The following is a 19,824-nucleotide window of genomic DNA, read 5'->3' on the forward strand; positions in this document are numbered from 1 at the left end:
CAACAGGTAGAATATAAAGATATGAAGAATCTTGATCAACAAAGGGATATTAAATTTTAGCATTGTAGCTGAATCAAATTAAGGAAATAGTGGATATCCTTACTGGTAAATCTTCTGATTTGGTTATGGTATCTCTGAAAAAGATCCAGGATATGATGCTTACCAAACACTTTTCAACTGGAAGAGAAAAATTGCTCTAGGAAAAATGACAAAGCATTTGGTTTTCACTTTGAAAAGTGCTTTGCTCAAGGTACCCATTACTAAGTCTAAGGAGAAAAGATAGGGTTGAGAAAGCAAAGATACACCACATAAAATAATAATGTTTCGGAAAAAAACACTGTTCAGAAAAGAATTGTGAGCATGGATTTTGACACACGGAGGTCACTGAAATCAACTATATAAGACTATTAAAAAATTTTTTTGAGATAATTGTTTTACCAAAAGAATCAAAGGCTGGACAAAAGACACTAATTGTTCATAGGTTAAAGTGACCCATGGGGTCCTACCAAATTACCAGGCAGGAAGTGGGCTAAGAAAGAACTCAGGGCCCAAAATAGCCACATTCGCAAATGCCTGTATCAATAAAGGCTGGAAAAACAATGAAATAGGAAGAGTTTCCAGGAAGGTAGAACAAAGAGCTATAGAGAACATAGGGCAAAGGAAGTACTACCAGGAAGTGGGCTCAGAGTCTACTCAAGATTACTCTCCTACAGAGGATGGATCCCTGACAATGACTATCCCTTAGGATGTCAGAATTGCTACTGCCATCATCTGCATTATGTTTTATTTTTTTCCCCCCTTTCTAAATGGAAATATTTACTTCAGTTATTTTTTCATTTATCATATGTGCCTTATGAATATAATACTAACTAGGGTATTAAACTTATCTGCTCACTCCATGTCTCTACCTAAACACTTAATATACTTAATATCAGTGGGAACAAAACAAAAATGAATTTGCTGATTGATCTAACTTTAAATTCAAGACTGTAAATTTCAATAGTATTCAACAATGCCTATTTTTTCATACTCTGTGCAAATCATTATTCTTTCTCCACTTACCACAAACACTATATACCTTCTCCAGCCCCTCACTATCTGCTTATGAGAAAATAAACACAAACAGGAGAGAACTCTTCTATCCTCCCATCATAAAATATAATTGACCGGCATTTTTTCACTCTTTCTTTCCTCCATTTTGTCATTATTAAGGAATTATCCTCCCCTCTATCAATGGCCAATGCCACATTGTGCAAATATTCCCCTCTCCTTGCATCAGAAATTTATGTCTTCCTTCTGAATAATTCCAATTAGCCTTTAAATATCCAATATCCTCTATCTCCCCTCCACACATTGTTTTTCAATACCCATGAATAGTGAACATTCTGAAGAGCCATCTGTAATTTCTCCACTTTCTCATTTCATATACTTGCCTCAATTGAGTCCATTCAGGCCTTCTTCCTACCACTCTATTGAGTCTGCTCATATCAAGTTAACTAATGAGCACCATGGTGAAAAGTCAACTTGTCACTTTTTGCTTTTTCTTAATTGAAATCTCAATTTCAGTTGACCCATTTTACTACTATGTCTTTTGTATAATTTTTCTTCTTCCGGCTCCTGTTACATTATACCTCTCAGACCTCCTCCTATCCAGGGAAACTGATTCTCAGCCTCCTTTTGCTCAATTCTGTTCCACTGCTTGATCATTAGGTTCTGAGAAACCTCTGGCCTCAGTCTTAGACCTGCTTCTTGTTCATTTCCATACTCCCAACTAGATAATCTCATCCAATCCCTGAACTTTACATAACACTGATATACTGATAGCTCCCAAATCTCTAATTGTAACCCAGACTTTTCCCACTATCTCCAGACTGATGCATTCAACTACCCACTTGATTTTTCTATGTGTATTTCTAATAAGTATCAGACACTTTCTCTACACAAACCAAAATCTCATTTTCTTTCCCAACCAAACAAATCTGCTCTTCCCTCATCTTTCTCAACTCAGTAAATAGTACCACCATCCAGGTAGTGCTCTGGACAAAGTCTACAAGGTTACTTTGAGCCCTTGCTTTTCCTCACTCTGTACATACATTTATCAGCAACACCTACTGACTGATTATGCACCAAAAACGTAATTTAAACCTACCTATCTCTCTTTCTTTCCATCACTATTATTCTAATTAAAGCCTCTATCTGCCTAATTCTTCCATTCATTGGTTTCCATTACACTCAGTGTCAAATCTAAAGGCATTACTTTGGCTTTTATAGCCCTCTATAAAATTGCCCTTCCCTCGTTTGCAATTCTATCTTTTTTGCTCTCTCAATGTGCTCCAGCCACAATTTATTTTTTTTCATCCTATTTCTCTGATACACCAAGGTGTGTTTCTCCTCAGAGCCTCTGTGCTCTCTGCTCTCACCTTCCTTCTCGTCATTTATTCAACTCAACAGAAATACCAATTCCTCAGAGAGATCTTTGCTAAAGACCCCAACATAGCCCTAACATAGCAATCGCTATCACATAAACTTGTTTTCGATAGTCTTTTTCACTACCTAAAGTGATCACCCATTTCTTTCACCCATTTCTTTCACCCATTTCTTCATGTTTGATTTGGTGCTCCATACTTAAATGTGAATTCCAGTCTTTTTCACCAAATTTCTTCAGTGTCATGTAGTTTGGATTTTATGGATATTTCTTTTTTTTTTTTTTTTTTTTTTTTTTTTTACCAGCATGGTTTTCAGACACTTGATACTCCTTTCTGTGTCAGTCCTTACATTTCTCAAAATCATGGGCCTTTATGTATGCCTTGATTCTTTCTAGACTTCCACATTGTCTCTCTTGTCTTCTAGATCCACCCCTGCTAACTGCTCAGCCCTGGCATGAAAGTTCTTTTCATTAAGTATAATATAAAAATCATCACATGAAGAGTCCTATCATTTAAAACTGACAAGTAAAATATGATCCGGTTTCCAGTCATTTCCACATCTTGCCCTAATTTTCCTTTATGCAGCAAATGAGAAAGAAAAATAAGAAGGAAAGAAGAGGGATGAGTTTATGGAAAAAACAAATTATAAAGAAGCTCAGAGAAAAAGTTAAGAAAACCTGGAAACATTGTTTATATGAGTTTGTTTTAATTCAGATGTTACTGTGTGTTATAATATTTTAGTACATTTTTGTCAGTGTTTCTGAATCTCTACATCTTTATTCTCATCTCCATAAAATCAAGAATTTTAAAAAATATTTTAAATTTGGTTTTTATTGTTAAAATATATAAAAGTATGTGAAAATGCTAAAGCATAAAAGCACATGGGCCTGGCGCGGTGGCTCACGCCTGTAATCCTAGCACTCTGGGAGGCCGAGGCGGGTGGATTGCTCAAGGTCAGGAGTTCGAGACCAGCCTGAGCGAGACCCCGTCTCTACTAAAAATAGAAAGACATTATATGGACAACTAAAAATCTATATAGAAAAAATTAGCCGGGCATAGTGGCACATGCCTGTAGTCCCAGCTACTCGGGAGGCTGAGGCAGTAGGATTGCTTAAGCCGAGGAGTCTGAGGTTGCTGTGAGCTAAGCTGACGCCATGGCACTCACTCTAGCCTGGGCAACAAAGTGAGACTCTGTCTCAACAAAAAAAAAAAAAAAAAAAAAAAAAAAAAAAAAGCACATGAAGAAATTAGTTACATATGACTGTTTAAAAACTATTACATCAGCAAGGTAACTACATGCAAATCACATAACTTCCATTTTCAAGCACATAGATATTTAGCCAGGACTGTGATGACATCATAAAAATATTTGTAATGGTATTGTTAATCTTATGTTTTAGCCTTATTAATTTTTGTTGTCTACATAGTAAACAGTGTCATATAGTGGTACTAGACTTAGTTCTGCTGCACAGATAAATTCATCTAAAAGTAGCTTTAGGATTTATGTTTTGAATCAAACTGGTATCTTTGTCTTTGTGTCTGAAGCAAACTGTTTTCATATTATCCTTGTAAGCAATATAAAGACTTTAGCACAACCATTAAGTTAGCCTCAGAAATATCTATTTGAAAAAAAAATTCACTAAATGTTCTATTTTTGCCAGCAAACATGCAGCAGCTTATTTCGTTATGGAGTATCTGTCTTTTTCAAATTTCTTTTGCTGCCTTAACCAAATCAAGGACATCTTGGCTCACAGTCACAGTACACAGCTGTGTTTATAGGTGTTATTGACAAGGGAAAATGCATCTAGTGCACCAGGACAGAAGCAAAGTTGTTATATAGAAAGAAGAGGACATATGATGTATTTTAGTGCAAAGGAATTTCTTTTGACATTTCTTCACATAAGTTTTTTTCTTTTCTTTTTGAAATATTAGAAAAGATGTATATCAAAGCCAGTTATTTAAAAGGTACTCTTCAAATACATTTTTTTAATAATTTAGATAATGATCTTGAAAAAAATGTCAACATTTTCTGAAAAGCTTTAAACATGAAAGGGCCAAGAGTTAAATTCCAAAAGAAATATGACTAGCAATATGAAATCAAGGTGACATATGAAATAATTACTAGACTATAGAAAAAAATCATGTCAATATTTTCAGGGAAAATAGATGACACAGAAAAAATGTTATATATAATCAATGATGCTAGATAGACATAAGGAAATGAAGATACTAATAAGGCTATCATATTTTTTCCATTTGATTATTTATAATTTTACTAGGTTTAAGAGAGAACAATTAGTTAAATATCAAAAGTCAAAAATTTGGAAAAGGAACATCAAGCATATAGTTGAAATAAAAATGAGAATGGGAATAATATGATTTTGGACCCAGCAGTTCCACTTCGTTTTAATGTTAGGGAGTGATGGAGAACAAGCTGAGATTAACAAATGTGAAAGTGGGAATTTAAAACACTCTTTAAAGAATTTTATGTATTATTTTCATACATGGTTGATGAGGATGTAAATTGGTACATTTTTCTAGAGGATCATTTGGCAGCAGGTATCTAGTGATGTAAAACTGGACATTTCCCACTTTGCAAAAAAGAAAACCATTGCAAATATTTTCCCAAAGTAATTTTCTCCCCAACACAATATTTTTACCTTTGAGATGACAAGTATGACTGCAGTGATGATTCATCTAGATTATTAAAAATATCACTGTGCTCCATAGCTGCCCAAGAGAGTTGCAGAGAAAAGTAAACATTCTTTAAAATTTTTCTCTTTTACTACAAGTCATCTTTCCTTTACAAAAGGTCTATAAAAACATGTATCACACAGAATGTACTCTGTCTTTCACAGACAAAACAGAGATTTAAATAAAGGACTATGGCTACTGGCAATTGGAAAGAACGAATAAACCAGAATGCTTTCTCTCTCATTTCCTTCCTAACACTACTTTCTTTTTAACTTTATTGTCTCCTAACCTCCTCCAAACTGGTTGGCCCAAACCAGAGTGGGACTGAATTGTTGTGATGGAAATGTATGCCTAAGCAATAGTTCAGCAAATGATATCTCCCAGGCTTTCTCTGATTTGTCCACAGAAAGATACTAAAACAATGCATTGTCCATTATCTTCCTACATAAAAAATAATGAGATAAAACTCAAAAAAAAGAATAACTTTCTAAATGTTAGTGTCACATTTCCTAAATTTGGAATTCATTTTGTATTTATTCCTTCTATCACCTCTTATCAAGAGCATGATATAATATAGAAACTAACAAATATTATCAATTTTAATCCCTATCCACATATTTCTCAGCATAAAGCAGGAATATTGTAGACTCAAAGTGGTTCATAAGGATATTTTAGAAGACATAATATTTAAACTAAGGAAAAGGAAAATAAAGAAGCATATTGAAGAGACAGGTTGTCTAGAGAGGTATCTTAGTCCATTTCCTGTTGTTATAATAGAATATCACAGACTAGATAATTTATAAAGAAAAGAATTAATTTAACTCATGGTTCTAGAACTGGGAAGTCCAAGGGCATGGTGCCAGCATCTGGTAAGGGCTTTCTTGCTGCATCATAATATGGCAGAGGACAGTATATGGAAAGAGAGCAAGAGCACTGGAAAGAGCTCACTTTCCTAACAAATGCACTCCCATGATAGCAAAATTAATTCATTCATGAGGGCAGAGCCTTCATTAATCTATTAATCCATTTATGAGAGCAGAGAGGATTAAGTTTATAACACATGAACCTTTGGAGGACACATTGAAAACATAGCAAGCAGTAAATACATGTTATTTATTTTAGGCAGAGTTAGTCCTTTGAAACTTCTTGAAAGAGAAAATAACCAAAGTATTATATTAGAAATTATAAGTTGGGTCCACAGACTATTATCCATGGGCCTAATATGAGTCCTCAAGCTAAGAATCCTTTGTACATTTTTAAATGTTTAAAAAAATAGAAATGTTTAGTGATATAAAAATTATATAAAATTCACATTTCAGTGCCCATAAAGTTATTTGAAGCACAACCATAATAACTTAATTATATATTGTCTATGGCTGTTCTCATGCTGTGATGGTAGATGAGTATGTAAGCAGTTGTGGTTTGAGGTATTCCTCAATAGGTAGTATCATTTTCCCCTGACACTCATGTTCTAGTCAAACTGAGAAATAAAAGTGTAAAGCAAATGATATTCTAAAGATATGATTCAATTAAGTAATTCAGATAATATTGGAGAATATGACATATTTATGGACTAGCAGAACCTCTAATAATAAGTTTTATTTTAGAGAGATTTATCTGTCAAGTCAAAATAAGTACTGGACAACTATAGGCTCCCCTATGGGAGGCAGGCCCTTTTTACCAGATGGTACAGAAAAGGAGACATATCTCCTATAGGCACTTATGTCCCCAGAAAGGAAGAAATGTAGAGGGTGTAAGTTTCTTATACCCTTTTTTAAATAATAAACTCACTAATTAAATAAGTAAAGCCCACTCTCCAGGGGAGGAGGGATCACAAGGTAGAGAAAAGCCACAAGTATCTTCTTCTCATGGAAATTAAAGGAATGGGAAATAAATATTCTACCCCAGCTATCCTCAAATCTTTTGTTTTCTTAACCCTCTGGACTTAAATAATAAGTCAATTTTCAACCACAGGTATGGCGATCCTGTTCAGGGAAAGCATCAGCACATGGAAGTCCTGTCCCTACCTTCCTCTTATATAAACAACTGATCTGCTGTGGCTCCTCTTGGGGTCACTGGGACAAAGTGTAGATTTTGCACCTAAGGCTCTAAAATCTCTCAGAACCATATACTAATAAAATTAACTCTAAATCTACTCTGCAATCCAAGCTTCACATCCAACCCTTACACTATTTCCTATCAAAAGTTTCTAGACAAGTTGTCTGGCATAGCCTATTTAAGCTTTTATAAATACTAAAATTAAAGCCACCATTCTGATAATGACATAATAAAATGAATAAAGAAACTTCAGTCATAAATTTCCAGTAATGAAAATACATTCCCAATTAGAATGCAAATCCCCTCCTTCCATGATCAAATTCCCAGAGATAACCTAAATACTACAATTATATTTTCCCACAAGTTAAATTCTAAAGAAGATAATGTTCCTGTTATTCACACTTCCAATAGTCAATAACCTTTGCTTCTTCTGTCTGCTTTTGTGTCCAGGTTTTATATTTCAATTATTTTTGCCATTTATACCCTGGTCTCTCAACATTAGAAATCTGAAAGTATTCTCTATCACTTACTACACATTCCACAAATATGTGATTGCTATGCCCTGAGAGGTCATCTCCTAACTCATCCTTACATGTGCCCAGTTCTTCTATTTTAGTTGATACACACCTAGTGAAAACTTTTTATCATCCCTCAAATGGACTACTGTGAAAACTTCTTGCAGGTCTCCTGCCTTCAGCCCCCTCTTCTCTCCCCACAATTCACACGAGGCAGAATTTAAACCTGATTCAACCATGTCTACTGACATAGGAATTTCTCCTATATAGGTTAAGTGGAAAAAAAAAACCCCACATTAACCTAAAAAGGACAAAATATCAGCCCTCTTATAAGAAATGGAGAAGGAAACAATCAATATTTATGCATTCATATAAATGGATAGATGAACCCTATAAGCATTTGGAAATATCAACTGTTTACAATGGTTACTTCTGGAGGAAAAAAGGCAAGAGGACTAATTTGGGATAGGTGAATATGAAGGTGGAGTGTTATGTTTTATTCCACATAATTCTTTATTACTTAATTCTTCTAATAACATAGAATATCACTATGCATTATTTGTTTTATTAGAAAGAAAAACGATGTCTGGAAACATATAAAACTACAACAGTGTAATAAAATATGGCATCTGTGTAAAACTATGTAAAACCATACATCTAGTCAGTGGGCTTTCCTTTGCTCTGGGTAAACTTCTTGTAGGAAGGTAGCAATGGATAGTGGAAAGTGATATCAGAGAAAAGGGGACAAAGCCAAAACACATTTGCAATGGAGAAACTTTCAAATCTGTCACCCAGCCTGGCAGATAAAAGAGAATTAAATATCAAAGTTTACTTCAGGGTTTCCATCTTGACAGGAGTGATGATTTACAAGTGATAAAACTGGATTATATTAATATAAGAAGTAGTTTGTGGGTTGTCAGAAAAAAATAAGTCATACTTTTTCAGGTGATATTTTTATTTTCATCTTAACTGGCTGGGTCTGATATGATGGTAAGACAATCAGATAGGGATGTCATATATGTAGTTAGAGTTGCAATCTCAACAGCAAAGTTAAGGCAAAAGATTTGACTATTTTTTTTTCTATTAAGTATAAAGTTAATAGCTGGATCTTTTTTTTTTTTTTTCCTATTGACTAGAAAGGTAATAGCTGGATCTGTGAGTCCTTGTGTTGGAGGAATAGAATGAGAAAGGACCAAAAGGCTGAATGTAAAACTTTAAAAAGAGTCATGAAAGGAAATGAAAGGTAACAATAAGAATAGAATAGATAAAGAATGTGGAAAATACAGTCAAAGGACTCAAAGGAAGAAAACATTCCAAGCAATGGTGGAAGATCAGATTTTACAGTGATATCAAGGATGAATGTATACAAGAAAAGTCCTTTGAGGCTGGACGTGGTGGCTCATGCCTGTAATCCTTGCACTCTGGGAGGCCGAGGCGGGAGAATTGCTTGAGCTCAGGAGTTCAAGACCTGTCTGAGCAAGAGCGAGACCCCATCTCTCCTAAAAATAGAAAAAGTAGCCAGGCATCATGGCATTGCCTGTAGTTCCACCTACTCAGGAGGCTGAAGCAAGAGGCTTGCTTGAGCCCAGAAGTTTGAGGTTGCAATGAGCCATGATGATGCCACTGCACTTTACGACAGGTGACAGAGTGAGACTCTGTCTCAAAAAAAAAAAAAAAGAAAGAAAGAATAAAGAAAAAGAAAAGTCATTGTATTTGACAAGAAATAATTATTAGTGACCTTTGAAAGATCTGTAAATATATATTTTTTTCTGTTAGGAAAAAAAGAATATATATTAAATAGGCTATTTTGAATGAGTCAATATGCTATACCATGTTAAACATATGTTCTGTGAGAAGAAGCTAATAGGGGCAAGTGATAGGAACAAATGATAGGCAGTGAAACACAAATAGCTACCAAGTATATGAAGAGATTCTCAGGCTCATTTGTAATCAGAGAAATGCAAATTAAGATAAAATAATTTACTACTTTACAACCATCTGATTGGCAGAAACTAGAAAATTGAATAGTGGTAATTATTAGTGGGGATGTGGAAAAACCAGACTAGCTTAATCTCACTCGAGAGCACTCTAGCAGGACTTATGCAGATTAAAACTGCATATACCCTAAGACCCAGTGTTATTCCTGGTTCTATATCCCCAGAATATTCCCCCGCAGAACAAGGAAGGGGCATCTGTGATGACTGTATCACACAGGAGAGATTAGGTGCTGCTGTGGAAACCTCCAAACCCCTTACACTTCAAACAACATAGGATTGGTTTTTGTCCACACTGCCAGTGCATCCCAGGTTGATAGGTCACTTCTGTTTATTGAATCTGCTTAGGCTGATGGAACAGCCACCCATTTCAAACACCGTCAGTCACTGTAAAGAGTGAAAAGATGAGTTCTTGAGGGTTTCAAGTCAGCAATTAAATGGTTCAGGCCAGAAGCAACACATGCAACCTTGCCCCACACTCATTAGCCATATATATATATATATATATATATATATGTATGTGTGTATATATATATGTATATAGATATATATGTATATACACACACACACTTTTTTCCCACAAATGGTCAGAGATTATAATCCTCTTTCCATGTATTCACATACTGTGTGATGTGGACTGAATGTTTGTGTGTCCCAAAAATTCATATGTTGAAACTTTACTTTGCAATGTGATAGAATTTGGAAGGGTGGCATATTTGGAAAGTAGTTAGAATTAGATGAGGTCATGAAAGCAGAGCCCTCATGATGAGCATAGTGTCCTTATAAGAATCCCAAGAGAACTTGCATCTCTCTGCTCTCTGCCAAATAAGATTACAGTAAGAAGTTGGCAGTCCACAACCTGGAAAAGAGCCCTCACCAGAACCCAACCATGCTGACATTATTATCTTAGTAGGACTTCCAGTCTGCAGAACTGTGAGAAATACATTTCTGTAGTTTATAAACCACCCAGACTATGGTGACTTGTTAGAAAAGCCCAAACTGGCTGAGACACTTTGAGAATCAGAAATATCTGTGAACTATGACAATAAACTGAAAACAAACAGACAAACAAAATAAACCCTCCAAACAATACAACATTGTAATAGCAGATATGTAATCAATTTAGTTTTCCATCTCAAGGGTAACTTTGTAGAAGTATATTATTGTGTAGGTTTCCTGTGGAATACTATGCACCAATTAAAAGCAAGAAACTAAAATATACACAGAAAAATTAATAGATATTAAAATAAATGCTGAGTGGAAAAATGAATAAGATAATGAGGTTTTTAGCTTAAAGCTTTATAAATTAAACATTTATACCTATGCCAGACAATAACACAAGGACACATAGAAATTTAAGGATACATATCAAACACATTTGAATTTGTTGACTACAGGCCTGGAGAAGGGGATTGAGAATAGGAAAAGGAGAAAGAAAGTGATAAATTAAATAAATAAAAGAGTATTCCACACAGACCTCTGATGATAATTGCCATGAATGGAGGAATATGACTAATTTGGGGCTTCCCATGAGGTTATTTGCAAAAATTAAGAAGTTTATATGTAATAAAAGTCATGACAAAACTTTAGAGAGTGTATCTAAAAGGGACTAGGCAAATGGAAAACCCAATGAGGAAGTTGAAAAGCTTTCTATAAAGTACTGCTTGCCTATTGGAGTGAACAATGTTTTGAGAATTAAAGGGTAACTGTGGGATGTTTTACACGTAGATATAGGGAACTGTGGCTGTGGTAAAATGGACTCATCAAATATTGCTAGTTGATAAGAGAAAGAAATGTAGAGTTGAAAAAGACACAAATCAGTCTGTGTTTGAGGAACTATGTGCCTTTTGTGCTACCTTTTGTGGAGGCCAGATAGAATTACAATTCCAAGACAGGAAAATTCTAAGACTGATAGCTCAGGATAAGACAAATGATTATTACCAACTGCTTATTAGAAATGTCAAATCAATGAAGAATGCTAAATTGTTGTTCTTAGTTTTTAAAGAAACGATGCTTGCTAATGTAGGAGGATGTAAAAGCTCAACCTATATTGTGCATGTTCCCTACCACTTGCCATAAAAGGTAGCTCGCCTTAGAGATGTGGCAATAACTTCTACTTTCAGGTCCCTTCTTTGTTTACTGCTGAGTTTCTTTACCTCCTTGGATTTATGACATTTCTCCTCAAAATAAGTCACTCTGTCTATGATTTGATTCATGTCAGTATGGTCCATCTGCTTTTCTTTTCTCCCAGAAGTGAACAATTATGTGGTGCTGCTTGATGCATTGCAGCCTGACCTTAAACTAGAAATGCCCACCTTGTCAGCACTTGACGCCCACCTATCACTCCTCCTGACTCTTCCTCCTCAACACACTCAAACAGCGTAACATGCAGCCTTTGCCTCAAAATGTCATTTCTCCTTCTCTTCCTTTTGTTACGTGTCCAGGTCAGGGGCTGCAGTGAGCATGGATACCAAGCTGGTGGACTGCCCAAAGTCCGCAGCCGTCTCTCTCGAGAAGCTCTTGATAAAGATCATCCCTTATATTACCTTGCTTTACATAATATAATATTGTGCCATTTTTTTAAAGAGTGTTTTGCATTCACATGTAGGATCTTCCAGAATTTCCGGCTCAAATGGAAAAAAAAAAAAGTTAAAATTAGTGAATTGATACATTGTAGGGTTGAAAAAGCTGGAAGTGATTTTTGTGGTTAGTCAAAGTTTCACAGTTCTCTTTTGGGAAAAGCATGACCTCTATTTTATAGATCCAGAACTTGATGCTACATTGGAAATATATTCAGGCAAAGGAGAGAAATAGTAATGAGAGGAGGAAGGGCAAAAGGACAGAGTTAAAACCATGGGCTTGTAAAATAGCTTATTTACTTGAATTTTTAATAATTTCACTTTGCACTAAGTGTTTGAAATAAAAGTTAGCTAAATTAATTCTTATATTCATGTAGACCCTAATGATAATTTATTAATACTTGATTTGCTTTTATTCAGAACTCAAAATAATATTGACATCAGAAAATATGCTATTAGCTAGAGATGCAGATGGCTTACAGAGAAGATTATAATAAACAAACATTGATTTTTCTTTTTTGCTGAGGTGAATATCAAGGTAAAAGTCAATCAATAGTTTTCCATTTTAACAAAATCTTCATATTACCAGAGACAAAATCCAGTGAGTTTGATTTGTCACTCTTTCTATTGGAGAGCGTGTGGGAAGTTATTAATACATTATTTCTTCAAAATCTTCTTGCATCCTCTTTGGCCGTCTTCCTGTCTCCAAATGCATAGAGTCCTGTCCAGCTTCCTTGGCCAGGAATTAAAAGACTAGGCAATAAAAGAAAGATGTCTTTTCTTTAAATGTCCACTGCTCCAAATTAAGAGTAATTACTCTCCTCTTTGATAATTAAAAAAGAAAAAAATGGCAAAAGAGCACTACTGAATGAATAATAAAGAGTAAGTTAGTCATATTTTCACACACTTCCTTCAAATCCGACAGAATTTTTAACAAACTCTTTATGTACTATTTTCTCAACAAAACTTTTAAGAATAAACTATGTAAATCTTGAATTTTGTTTCTGTTATCACTATGGCAATAACATTTAAGTTTTGAAATTTTAAATTGTTACTTCGATTTTTATATATCTTTGAGATATAGATCAAGGATTTCTCCCCGTTAGATAATTACTTTAATTATCAAAAACAATTTTTTACCTACTCTTTTATTCCTTCATATTAACAACCACTCAATTTATAATCACTCACATTTCACAGAAAATTCTGTCAAATTGGGCCGGGAGTTGTGGCTCAGGCTTGTAATCCTAGCACTCTGGCTGGCCGAGGCAGGTGGACCTTTTGAGCTCAGGAGTCCAAGACCAGCCTGAGCAAGAGCAAGACCCTGTCTTTACTAAATATACAAAGAAATTATCTGGACAACTAAAAATATATATATAAAAAAAATTAGCCAGGCATGGTGGTGCATGCCTGTAGTCCCAGCTACTTGGGAGACTGAGGCAGGAGGATCGCTTCAGCCCAGGAGTTTGAGGTTGCTGTGAGCTAGGCTGACGCCACGGCACTCTAGCCTGGGCAATAAAGTGAGACTCTGTCTCAAAACAAAAGAAAAAAATAAAATTCTGTCAAATTTAAAAATATGCAAAATGCACCCCCCACCCGACCCCCCCCCACACACGTGTACACACCCACACACACTCACAGCCCAAAAGTGGACATTCCAACAAAAAGGCTAACATGCCCTACCACATGAACTGTATTTTTCCTTCCTTATCCTTCCCTCCCACCTCATTTTGAAAAGAAAGTTCTAATAACCGATTGTGATGGCATAGGCTGTGGCCAGGTGTTACCTATTTGAGTAACATAAGAGATGAGTCAAACCACAAAATGCTAGAGCTGGAAATTTCCCTACATACCAGTCCCACCTGCCCCTTTTTTAGATAAGAAAAGTGTTCAGAAAGTTATACAGCCATAGAAAAGGGGGAAGAACTAGGAATCTCTGGCAAGTAGCTTATAAAAACAAGTCCCCCAGGTTGTAGCTTGTATAATATAATTTTCCAAAAGTGAACTTTGAACTTAGAGAAGGTTCAAAGTTTCTATTAAAGGGAGATTTTGAAAGGGTAGAGGAACTTTAAGAAAGGAGAAAGAAGAAAGAAGAAATGGGAAACAGTTTCTGAATTTTGATCTGAATTAAACTCCTCAAAATAGAAAACTCTTGTTTATAATTTAGTATGTACTGACATTGTTTTTCTGCCCTGTCTCCATCTTTGTCCCAGATTATTGCTGAATTCTCCTTATACTAAAATTCATCTTTCCTCCACTCTTCTCTTTATTTTGCTGACTTTGCCAAAGGATTTGAAGTGGCTGACACCACTGGATTGTCATTAACCCCAGGCAGCCTTTGCTAATAAGTAGGAAACTGTGGAAATTCCCTCCTCAGTGTTTACCTTGGCTTGAGGACGCAATAAACATGAAACCACTGTAAAAAAAAAAAAAAACAAGTTCAAACCATACACTCTCCCAAACTGCCTTACAAGCTCTATTAAGAAACAATTAGATTTAGGGTCTTTAAGTATTAATCTCACAATATATTTAGTTTTTCAGTAAGAGATTGCTTTATTGAACAATTATCTCTTGAGCACCTTTCACCTACTAGGCCCTGATAGATTCTGGAATTATAAAATGAATAGGATACAAAGGACTTAGAAGTTTTTGCTTTGGTAGTATGTTGGCTAGATATATAAGTAGTAGCAGATAAATTGCAGTGCAATATGGCATTACTACAAATAAGCAAATCCTGTGATTTATTCCAGGGATAAAAAAATAAACACTTCTTACGGATTTGTTGTAATATACAAATGACAGTTGAACTTCAGTATCGTGAATTTATCTGTAGATTCAATCAACCTCAGATTGAAAATATTCAGGGAAAAAAAATTTCACAAAGTCCCACAAAGTAAAACTTGAATTTTTGCACACTGAGTACTGCGCTGAATCCATGTGAATGAAATATGTAGGTATTGGATATTATAAGTAATATAGAGTTGATTTAAAGAATACAGGAAAATGTATGCAGGTTATATGCAAACATTGTGCCATTTTATATAAGGGACTTGAGCACCCACAGATTTCATTATTCTCAGGGGTCCTGGAACCAATCTCACATGGATATGACTGTGTATTGTTGGGAGTTAACGATAACCTTTTGAAAATTGCTCTTCCACATTCTTAGGAGTTAATAAATTATTAAATGGGTACACCTAACCAGAGTTGATTAGTCCAAAAAGGACACTTGATCTAATCTAGGCCAATCAGAGTACCCAATTCCCTGACCACAGTTAATTCTTCCATGGTGGAAAAACCAGTCTAAGCCAAGTTGTCCTGCAGAGGGAACCAGACCTAAGAGGTAGTCTTGGAGACATCTGATTTCCAGATTCCTATTACCTCTGTGGTCTAGCATCATTTATGTCTCTCAGTAACATTTTTTCAATGCTTCTTTGGATTTCTTGGGATTGTACACACACTTTTTGCTTAAGCTTATTCAATTTGAGTTTCATCCAAATATATTCTGATTAATTGAGTTGGGGGGAAAACAGGAATTGGGTCTATTCAAAGTCTGTGTGGTAGACAGACTCCCAAGGTAATCTCTGAATGACATCCCACCTGCTATTTTTCACACTTTTGTGCAATCCTCTATCTTTAATTTTGGCAAAATCTGTGACTTGTTTCTAAACAAATAGAAAATGGCAAAGATGATAAGATATGACTCCCTTCCTTACATCACAAAAACTGAAAATTGTAGATGTTGGGAAAATCAAATGAGAAAAATAAAATAATGTCCTTTAGTTAACTGGCTGACACACTGGCTTTGTACCTTCTTGTCATCATCTTGGGTATATCAACAATGACAGGAAGAGTACTTCTGAAAGCCACTCTATATTGGGATATCTACCTAACTATTCACAAAAATGACTGTATACCATGTAAATATAACCTAAATTGAATCTTTCCTCAACTCAACTTCCTCTGGCCAGAAGCAAAAACTGTCAATGACCAATGACCACTAGAATTCCATCTAATAAGGAGAAAGTCTAATGAAGAGGAATTTGGAGTGGAAAGAAGTTGCAATTTTACCAATTATAGTTCAAATATCTCACATCTGTAAATTCTACGAAGACAATCACATAACCACATTGATAAAGTCCCTTGCAGTAGCATGAAAGAAGCATGCACAAGTAATGGGTGCTCAAACATAACCTTCATCAGTTTCATAAAAATCTTCCTTGGATTTATCCAAAGTCACCCAATTAGTGGCAGAATCTGAACTAAGACCATATCTTCTTGATTCCCAGGCTCATGTGCACACAGAAGCCTTAGTAATAGAATCAGAGTAAGAAGGCTAGTGATAGAGGTAGGGATGTGTGTGTGTGTGTGTGTGTGTGTGTGTTTTCAGTTGCATAATAGAAGCTCTATTGACAGAGCCTAAATAATGGTTTTCAACCTTCAAAAAAAATCTGTAAGTTAGCTAATTTGTGCAAAAGCAGTTTGTATTCATTAGAAATAGTACTTTATGGGTTATGGATGACTAAAACGGTAATTGGATATTATATTAGAAATTATATTAAGAAAGTAGGTTGGAACTTGTTCATTGTAAATTAGTTTGGCAGGGATCTGCTTCCTGGGAAACTAGGAATGCTTTGGAATAGGGCTGAGGTATGAATCATAGTCTTTTTGTTGACAAAATATCCAAAATGTAGAATCAACTCATTAATAAAGTCCTGTACAGACAAGCCTGTCCTATATCCCTTCCCCTCAACCCTTTTTTACTTCTGCTGCCTTAAATAAAAGAATGTCTCCTTATAGACAATTGTTTATGTAGCAATCCGGAATCTGTGAACAGAGGAAAGGGAACAATTTCTGGAGGCAGGTTATATCCTGAATAGGAGTAAGAATAGATCAGGAAAGAGAATAAATCCTTTAGCCAGATGTAATGGCCTAGAAAGGCCAAAACAAAATTTTAGTGTTCTGAGGAAAAAGAATGAAAAAAAAAAAAAAACGGCATTAATCTGGATAATTCTCTAACACAAAAGTTTCCACCTAAAATCATGAGTGCAAAATCAGAGAGCCTCTTTCTAAACTAGACAAGGAATATTACAGAAACGAAGACTGATGAACTTGTTTGCTCCAAATTTGCTATGGCATCTGTGGGAAAATTTAGACTCTCAAAAAAATATTAACAGCTTTAGAAACTTTATTATAATTGAAGATATGATTTTATATCATTTTTAAAAATTTGAATACAGTTATAATGTTTCAATCTAAATTTATACAGTATCAAATTGGTATCTGGAAAACACTCAGGAAACAGTGGGATGGTAACTTGGATAACTGAGCTTTATTAAGAGTGAAAATTGTATTTTTATTTTCAAGAGTAATCTGAGCATATTAATTCTTCTAATTTTCTATTTATCCCTTCTTGACAATATTCAGGCAAATATTTTCTATTAAATTACTATAAGCATGCAATCAATTCTTGGTGTGTTCAAAAGCTTTGTTTAGGTGTTTGATGTATTTGCCACACGTTATGATGTTTCTTTTTCTTCCTGTTCTTTGCTCATGGATAATTTTTTGGCCGGAATATAAAGTATTCTAATATAAATTATATTATACTGGTGATTGTTATAGACTCCCATATCTTAAAAGATTTTGGAGATTAATCTATAGATTATTTTATCTTTCAAAGTTTCTGTCACTCAATAAAATAGATTACATAGATTTACTTTCATAGGAATTGTCATTTCATTTCTATTACTAATTTCCATAGTGCTTACTTTAAATAATGTAGAATGGAATTATTTAACTTAAAGTAACTACAATAAAGACTCTATTTCTCATTTTAGTATTTCATATCAATAAGTTAAATTAGAATTGGATCTTTATTATCCTCTGTCGGTTTTAAAACAAAAAAGAAAAGAGATGTAAAATTAAATTCAACCCATAGGCAAGAGGCACTTCCATGGTTTGAAGGTTTTTGTTCTCCCCAAAATTCATATTAAAACTTAATCCCCAATGCAACAGTACTGGAAATTGTGACCTTTAAGAAATAATTAGGCCACGAGTGTTCCTCCCCCCTGAATGGATTAGGGCTATAAAAAGGGCTTGCAAGAGTGGGTTGACTCTCTTGTTCTTTTGTCCTGTAAACACAGTATTTGTCCCTTTTTGCCCCTCTGCCTTCCACTGTGTGAGGATAGAGAAAGAAGTCCCTCACCAGGTGCCTCTACCTTGATCTTGGGCTTCTCAACCTCCAGAACAGTGAGAAATAAATCTCTGTTTTTGAATAAATTACCCAGTGTGTGGTATTTCATTATAGCAGCACAAACAGTTTGTTATAATGGAATTGGTTATAATCTCAGTCAGGCCTGGGTTCTGTATCGACAGAAAAGATGGTTTGGAAGTAGCCTTTATATTTTCTTATTTTCTTTTAATGTCTTTGACCTATTGATATTTAAATGACTAGATTATTTTCAGGGAAAATAATTATATGAAATAGAAAATGATTAGGGCATGAATCCATAAAAGAGTCAAAAGTAGGCAACTGCTTAAGAGTTTCAGCTATGAGTGTTTGAATTCTTAAATAGTGGCAAGGTAGACAAGTGTTTAATAGTTGCCTTCATAGCAAGCTTGTGGAAGCCACGTAAGCAAACACAAGTGTGCAAGAAAATATCACAGTTGCCACAAGTTGTATTCCAGCTATGAACTTCTAGTCAACCATGTCCTAGAGTAGGAAATAAAAATGATATAATCATATCTGGAATAAATGTCCAAAGTAACCAAAACAAGCAATACTTTGCACAAATGGAACCACCTACTTCTCCATGGCCAGCTGTTCTGTCACTATATAGTTATAGTCACTATATAGTTAGGCAAAGATCAGGGCCCAGAAGTCTTTCACAAATTATCCGTAATGAGGAAGTCTCTCATTTCAGGGACATACATTCTGGGTGCAAAAGGGCAAAAATGAGGAAGGAAAATTTTTGTGGTTATTGTAAGGATTAAGACCGGAGTGGAGTCCATTGGGAGGGGCAGCGCAGCTGAAAGTCAAAGCACCCTCCCGGGTTTTGGCACCAAATGTAAGGTTTTTTGGATTGGCCGGTGCCAGAGAAAGAAAGACGAGCAGAGTTGAAAGGGGTAAGTAAAGAGGCTTTATTGGGGTGCTCCTGGGTGAGGGTAATGGGTCCCAAGAGAGGGGCCCGGGCAAGATTCTCAGGTCCTGGGAGGGACAGAGAGAGAGAGAGAGAGAGAGACTCTAGAAGTCACATCTCCCAGAAGTCTGAGTGGGTTTATATATGTTTTTAAGGCTGGGGGCTGGGGGTCTCTTCAGTGGGAAGAGTGAGGAATTTCTTTGTTACAGTTTTAGGGCAGGTATTGAGAAATAGGAGGGGCCGGTGGTATGTGTGGACACCAGGAACCATTGACTCTTATCAGGGTAACCATCCAGGTGTGGTCATCCTTTAACTTAGCTGGGCTTTTCAGGCATTGTTCTTGGCAGGTCTTGTGGGCTGCTTCTTTATCCATTAGGGAGAGGAGGGGTGCCCGCCACCAGCCTTACAGTTATGTTTCC

Source organism: Eulemur rufifrons, chromosome 7, assembly GCF_041146395.1.
Source record: "Eulemur rufifrons isolate Redbay chromosome 7, OSU_ERuf_1, whole genome shotgun sequence".
Taxonomy (NCBI): Eukaryota; Metazoa; Chordata; class Mammalia; order Primates; family Lemuridae; genus Eulemur; species Eulemur rufifrons.